Here is a 6,452-nt window from a genome sequence, read left to right on the forward strand (position 1 = left end):
GTGCAAGTGCAAAGAGAGAGAGAGACCTGCTTGGGTGGAGCGGATAGCAACATTATCCTATTGCAGCTCCTTATTCTGTTGTATTAAAGAATAAGTGTATATTGGTTAAGTTAGTAGATGGGTTAGTAGTAAGTGGGATGTCCGACCAGTTGGCCTGAATCCCAAAGGTGGTAATGCGTGTGCTAGTCTCCACCCAACCGTGCTATCTTATAGCCTCCGCCTAGCGTAGACACTGTCCGGCCATGCCGGTGGCCTTGCCCATAGGACCCATGTCCTTACACTGATATTTTTTTTGTTGTTAATTATCTTGGACAATATCTTGCACGCCCTTCTCTTAAGCATTGGTCTGTGCAGCAAAGTGTGTATTGAAATACTTAAAAGGCACTAAAGATTTTGGTTTGGTCTATTGACGACAACTGACATCGGATTCTATGCAATCTCTTCTCTTTTGGGTTACAAAAATGCACAGTAGACAAGCTCACATTTATATATGCGATCTACTAGTGGCAATTTCTTCTTTATAAATGGTTGTCTTGTTTCTTGGACCAGCAAGAAATAACGTTGTGTTGCAATTTCTACGACTGAATCAGAATATGTAGTGGCATCACTTGCAACTCTCATGAGCTGATCTGACTTCGACAAATTCTGGTTGATATTGGTCATTCTCCTCTTTCTAGCTCACCCTTGTGGTGTGATAACCAGAGTGCTATTAGTCTTGCAAAAAACTATGTTCAATATAATAAGTCAAAGCACATTGTTGTGTATTATCATTATGTCCGGTATGAAGTACGTGTAAAGAATGAGGATGCAAGAGAGCTACACAAGACAAGCACAAAGCACACAGAGATGGAAAGCTTCTTCTTCTTCTTTACAGAAAAGAGAGTACAAAATGACTAAGTGCTAAAGCTGAAAAATAGCACATATGTGATGCATGGTTTTTAGGACCCCTTCTGAAGATGCAATAAAGGCACAGTCAGTTGTTGGGGAGATGAGGATACTCTAGTCCAAGGGATCTCGAAAGAGAAGAAAAATCTACTTCACAAGCACCAAAGAGTAAAAAGTGCCATGGACAGAAGATACGTGGGAACGAGCTCTTATGCATGCCTACAACCTATATCTTACAGAATAGCCCCTTCTAGGTGTGAATTTCTAGTGAAATTTACACGAGGATGTTCGTGTGGACTCACAGCACAGCATACTCCGTTTTCACTTTTTTATCGACAGTAAATATTTTTTACCACAGTAAATATTTTTTTACCTACAGTAAATATTTTTCACCTACATGGTAAATACAAATTACTTTTTACCTACAGTAACTTTTTTTACCCATGGTAAATATTTTTTACTGCACCATAAGTATTTGGTAGGTAACAGTTCACTGTTACTAGAAGCAGTGATTGGGCATCAACAATGCAGTTACATGAGGAGAAAAGGGGAAAATCTTATGGTAAAGGTGAGTCAACAGGGATAAAGACTTTTGAATTGAAAAGAGACATGCTGATTTTTTCAAAGAACACATGTCAAAAGAAGCCATGGTTGAGGATTTTTTGAGAATTTGATATTCAGGAGGACCCAGCAGGTCCCCCCCTGACATGTGCAGAACCTCTAGTTTCAACAGCCACCTTACCTGTTCTTAAAGGCTGGTCAAGGCCTTATCCCCATGTGTCACAATCAAAAAAATCAGCATTTACCCTCCCCTCTCACATCACTCTAGAGAATATCTTGATGGTGACATATCAGGTGACCTCAATCTGTTGACCACCCTAAGCAAAAAGTAACCCCAATCAGCGGATTTAAGCATGTTTATCCCTAATCCTAAACCCTCTCAGAAACCTATATAAGGAGGCATTCTCTCACTCAAAACAACACTTCACCCCCTTCACCAAGCAATGAAGCTATGACGACATTGCTCACAACGAGGAGCTATGGATGGAGCTCTACTCTCTCTCCCTCTCTCTCTCTCTCCCTCTAGTATGCTACATTACTAGCCCTAAAACCTAAATAAGGAGTCTTCTCTCATGCTCCATGGCCACCATCCTCGCCATCATTCTCTAAGGTATTGATGTGTTGCTAGTAGGATCATACCTACTTGCTGGGTTGATTATTTTTGACAAGGGATTATTCCATCCTTGGCTTGCTTCTCTATATCCTTGTTATGTATGATCAGATGCCGTTGTATTGTTAAGATGATGTCTTGTGTATATATATGCTACATAAGGTCCCTAAGCTTCGTTTCTATGTGTTTTGCCATATGTTTTGATGCCATCATAATGCCAGAATGCTCACTTGCCTATGTGCACTATGTGTGAGGTCCCTAAACCTCTTAATTTAGGGTGGTGTCCCCCTTTGTTTTGTTCTTTTCTTGTTTGCATGAGGCGTGGTTTGTGGAGTGTGCACGAGTACAGAGGCCACCCGATTGCACTGCTCTTTTTTCCGCTATCATTTTGGTGCCCCCACTGAGGAGGGCTACACAGACCTTCAGTCCACAAGCAATGAAGATGTGCAATCTACAACATGGACGAATGGCGTTAAAAGCTTTCATCGAGGTCTTGTTACCAGGTTGCAGTGTCATTGAAATTCAAGAAGTAAGTTCTTCTACATGCCTTGTTCGTGATCATTGCCAACGAAGGAGAGTAAGAAGAAGAGCTTGATATACCTCTCCTCTCAACCTATGAGTGCTCCAGAAACCTCCAACACACACGAGCTTGAAATATTCTACATCAACATACACGAAGGTACTGTGACACACATTAAGGGAAGAGAAAGCATCACCAGACGTCTCTTTCCTCAGGAGCCGACTACGAGGAGGAAGATCACCTCTACACCTAAGTGGCCCAAGGCCGCAGCGCATGCTCAAGCGTAAGGTAACATTTGGCTTAATCTCATTAATAAGGGATTACATGACCACTACAGGCAAGAAAAAGGCTAGTGAGCAACCAACTTCAACCTCCAACTTGCAACCACAACTCTCACCCCTAAATCCTCCTGAAGCAAAGAGGCGAAGGCTTGCCTACAAGATTGTCGCCCGTCTGCGAGTGCTCCCAGTGCACTTTGTGAATCCACACACCACCAATCCCAAGCCAACCTCCTGTCCGCGTGAAGATCACTTTGGATATTGTCCAAAGTGCTTTGGAGACCGGGTGAAAAGCCTCCCTGCCCTACCTTTGCTGCTAATTTTCAAGAAGTTATCTCAATTTAAGGAAACTATCTTAGTTGATGATGTGCTGCACATTAATGGTGTCACTTTCATTCGTCATGCTGATTATGGTAATAGCATCCAATTGTTGCTTGCTAAAAGGCTCAGCATTGTACAAAGTGTTGCCATCATGCCTTACGTCTTCACAGATGCATCAAGAAGAGTCGAAGTGATCCGAGGTGCTGACCTTCTATGGCTGATCAGGCTCATTGGTCCCAAGGAGGTGCAACTAAGCTAGGCTCTTGTGTGTAAGTATGGATGCCAATAATGAGAATGATGATCCCCGCATGTTTCCTTTCCATTTTGTGCGTCATATCCGTGTGAATATTTGTATTGATAGAAAAATATTTTATCAGCAAAGAATAGCCCTGTTGTTTGGAGCCGAGAGACTTGGGGAAATCTTGCGCTCTCCTCATCCTGTCATTCTACCCTTACTAGACTATTACCATTCCTTTGATGTGTCGATCTTCATCCTATTTTGAGCTAAGTTGTGCTTAAGCTCCAAATTGTAATTACCATACTCTATTTTAAAATAAATTAGAGCTGTTTGTGTAATTGTTTACTCTCTCACTTATGGCCTTCCCTAATTTTTATGGTAAGCCTGGGGAGGTTGCTCCAGACTTTTTGGATAATTTGGAAATGGCCTTTCTGATATCGGGAAGGGATGACGAATCTACTAAGTTAAGGGCCTTTCCTTTGGTCTTGAGGGAAGGTGCAAAATTATGGTATCAAACTTTGGCACCTGAAGAAAGAAGAGACTGTGAGTCCTTAAAGATGGCCTTCATCGAAGAATTTCGCCGCCATGAGCCTCCAGAGGAGATATGGAGACAGCTCTTAGAGCTACGCCAAACATCACCCAATGACTATAGAAGCTATGAAGGAAAGTTTTCCAACCTGTGGGAGAAATGGTGTGCATCACTAGGTGAAGGAAAAAGGGCGCCAGAATGCCTAAAGAAGGACTGTTTCCTGGCAGGGCTTTACCCCATCCTTCGAGGAAAGGTAAAAAGTAAATTCCCAGATACCTTTGATAAAGCTATGACTTATGTAAGGGATAAGGATAGGAAGTTAAAATTCCAAGCTCAACTACAAGGGGGAATGGAGCCTCCACTGCTAGCTCAACCTACGGCAAGGGTAGTAGCGAGGACAGGAGCAACAGACCAAGAGTCCTCTCAACAAGAATTACTTCAACAAATCACCAATCAACTAGAGAGCATGTCCATCAATTTGGTTCAAGGTGTAAGGGCTCCCCAGCCAGGAAATGAACGAAATAGACAAGAAGGACAAAGGCAAGCACGTGAGTACATTTGCTACAAGTGTGGAGAGGTAGGTCACGGCATGTATTATTGCCCCCATCCACGACGCTATCAAGGAAATGGTAATCAAAGACGGCCTCCTCGCCAGCAAGTCACTCCTCCTCGAGCTAGGCCACTAAATGGACAAAATGCACACGTGGCTCCACCAATCCAAATATTGAGACCCCCTCCTCCACCACCACAAGCACCAGCAGAGATCCCTCCACTACCATCGAGAGGGGAGGACAGGGCTGTCTCTGTCATAAGTCTTGACAATGGTAACGATAAAGGGAAAGAAAAAATGGAGGAAGCTGTTGCCATGCCAATAAAGAGAGTTAGGAGACAAAGAACTTATGAAATGGAAGCTTCAGAGCCGGATAAAGGGAATGAGGGTTCCTCCCAAGTGATAGGAGACAAGAAAAGGAAGAGTAGGTCAAGGAGGCACATAGGAGTAGAAGACTTTCCACTTGGGGTAGGATCCATACCTTACGACCTGGTAGCAGATGTGAGTAAGCAAGGACCAAAGATTTCATGGCAGCAACTCCTCCACCTTTCCCCAAAGATGCGTAGAACCTGGTCTAAGATGGTCAGCACCAAGAGGGCTAAGGCAAAGTCAGTTGGGTCTATTAGTGCAAGAGGCATGAAGGATATCGTGCCAGTCATTGATGCAGAGATTAAGAGCAGCGAGTCTCCAATGTGTACGTAGATGGTGGAGCCGAGATTTGTGTTATGACAGAGAAATTAATGCACAAGTTGGGTTTGGAAGTAAACGAGCAAACTTCCTTACAAGCTAAGATGGCAAATAATGTAAGGGTGGCTTGTGTGGGAAAGGTTAAAGGAGTGAAGGTTTCAGCTTTTGGTGTGGCAATCTCAATTGATGCTTATGTGATCCCAACTAAGGGGGAGGGCTATCCGCTAATCCTTGGAAGACCTTGGCTTATGGCTATGAAAGCTAGGCAAGATTGGGAGACAGGTTCCCTTGAGTTGCGACCAAATCATAAGGTAGGTGGAAAGCAACAAAAAATTGTGTATGACATGAAGCAGGGTAGACAACAAGACCTAGAGATGGAGACTTCTATGGATGAATGGAGCACAAGTAGATGCTCTTCATCTGAGGAGGATGCTAGCTCTTTGGAAGTCATGGGTATAATACTGCGAAACCCAGAAGGAGAAGGTGGTCAAGACTCTCTAAACAAGGAAGAAGCCACAGGCTTAGAGGAGATGCTAGCTAAGGACCTACTAGAAGAAGAGAGAGAACCCTATTTGCAGGTACTAAAGAAGCATGCTGGCCTCTTTATAACTGATTACGAGCACATTAAAGGAGTGACGGTAACCCAACCCCATATCCAATTAAAGGAAGGTGCCGTCAACCTTGTTGGTGATGAGGTATTTGCACAGGTTGAAGCTCTAGTAGGTCATGTTTCTGAGTATAAAGAGATGGTTGTGGAGACGTTTACAGAGGGTTTGGATACAGGTTTGAAAAGTGATCAGGTTTGCTTGGCTATGCAGCAAGTGGAGGCAAATGGCAGGGTCTTGCTATGTTATGTGATGCTATGGATACATGTGTTATTGGAGGTTGCTTTACATATATTTTTGTGTCAATGGCGAGGTTTTTTTGAAGTGGACTATACCATGGAGGGTTCTGTAGCAGATGGTAGGATAGCTGCTTATGATTCAGGTTTCTCAAGTGATGGCAAGTATGCTTATAGTGGACACGAAGGATTATGGATGCAGGGTGACGAAGCTCCGTGCTATAAAGAGCTGGAAGGGTGGCCTGTCTATTGGCCTACAAGTGCAAAGGAAGGCTTGGATATACATGTTTTACAGGTTGATGGCAATGAGCAATGATTTACTTTTGATCCAGGTGGATTCTACACCATGTGTGGGGGAGCTTTGAGCTTTCCATTTGACCCTGGAGGGTGATGCAGTAGCAGATGCTTTTTTCTCTATCTCTATCCTATCTA

Source organism: Adiantum capillus-veneris, chromosome 28 (genome assembly GCF_014529385.1).
Source record: "Adiantum capillus-veneris isolate H3 chromosome 28, ASM1452938v2, whole genome shotgun sequence".
NCBI lineage: Eukaryota > Viridiplantae > Streptophyta > Polypodiopsida > Polypodiales > Pteridaceae > Adiantum > Adiantum capillus-veneris.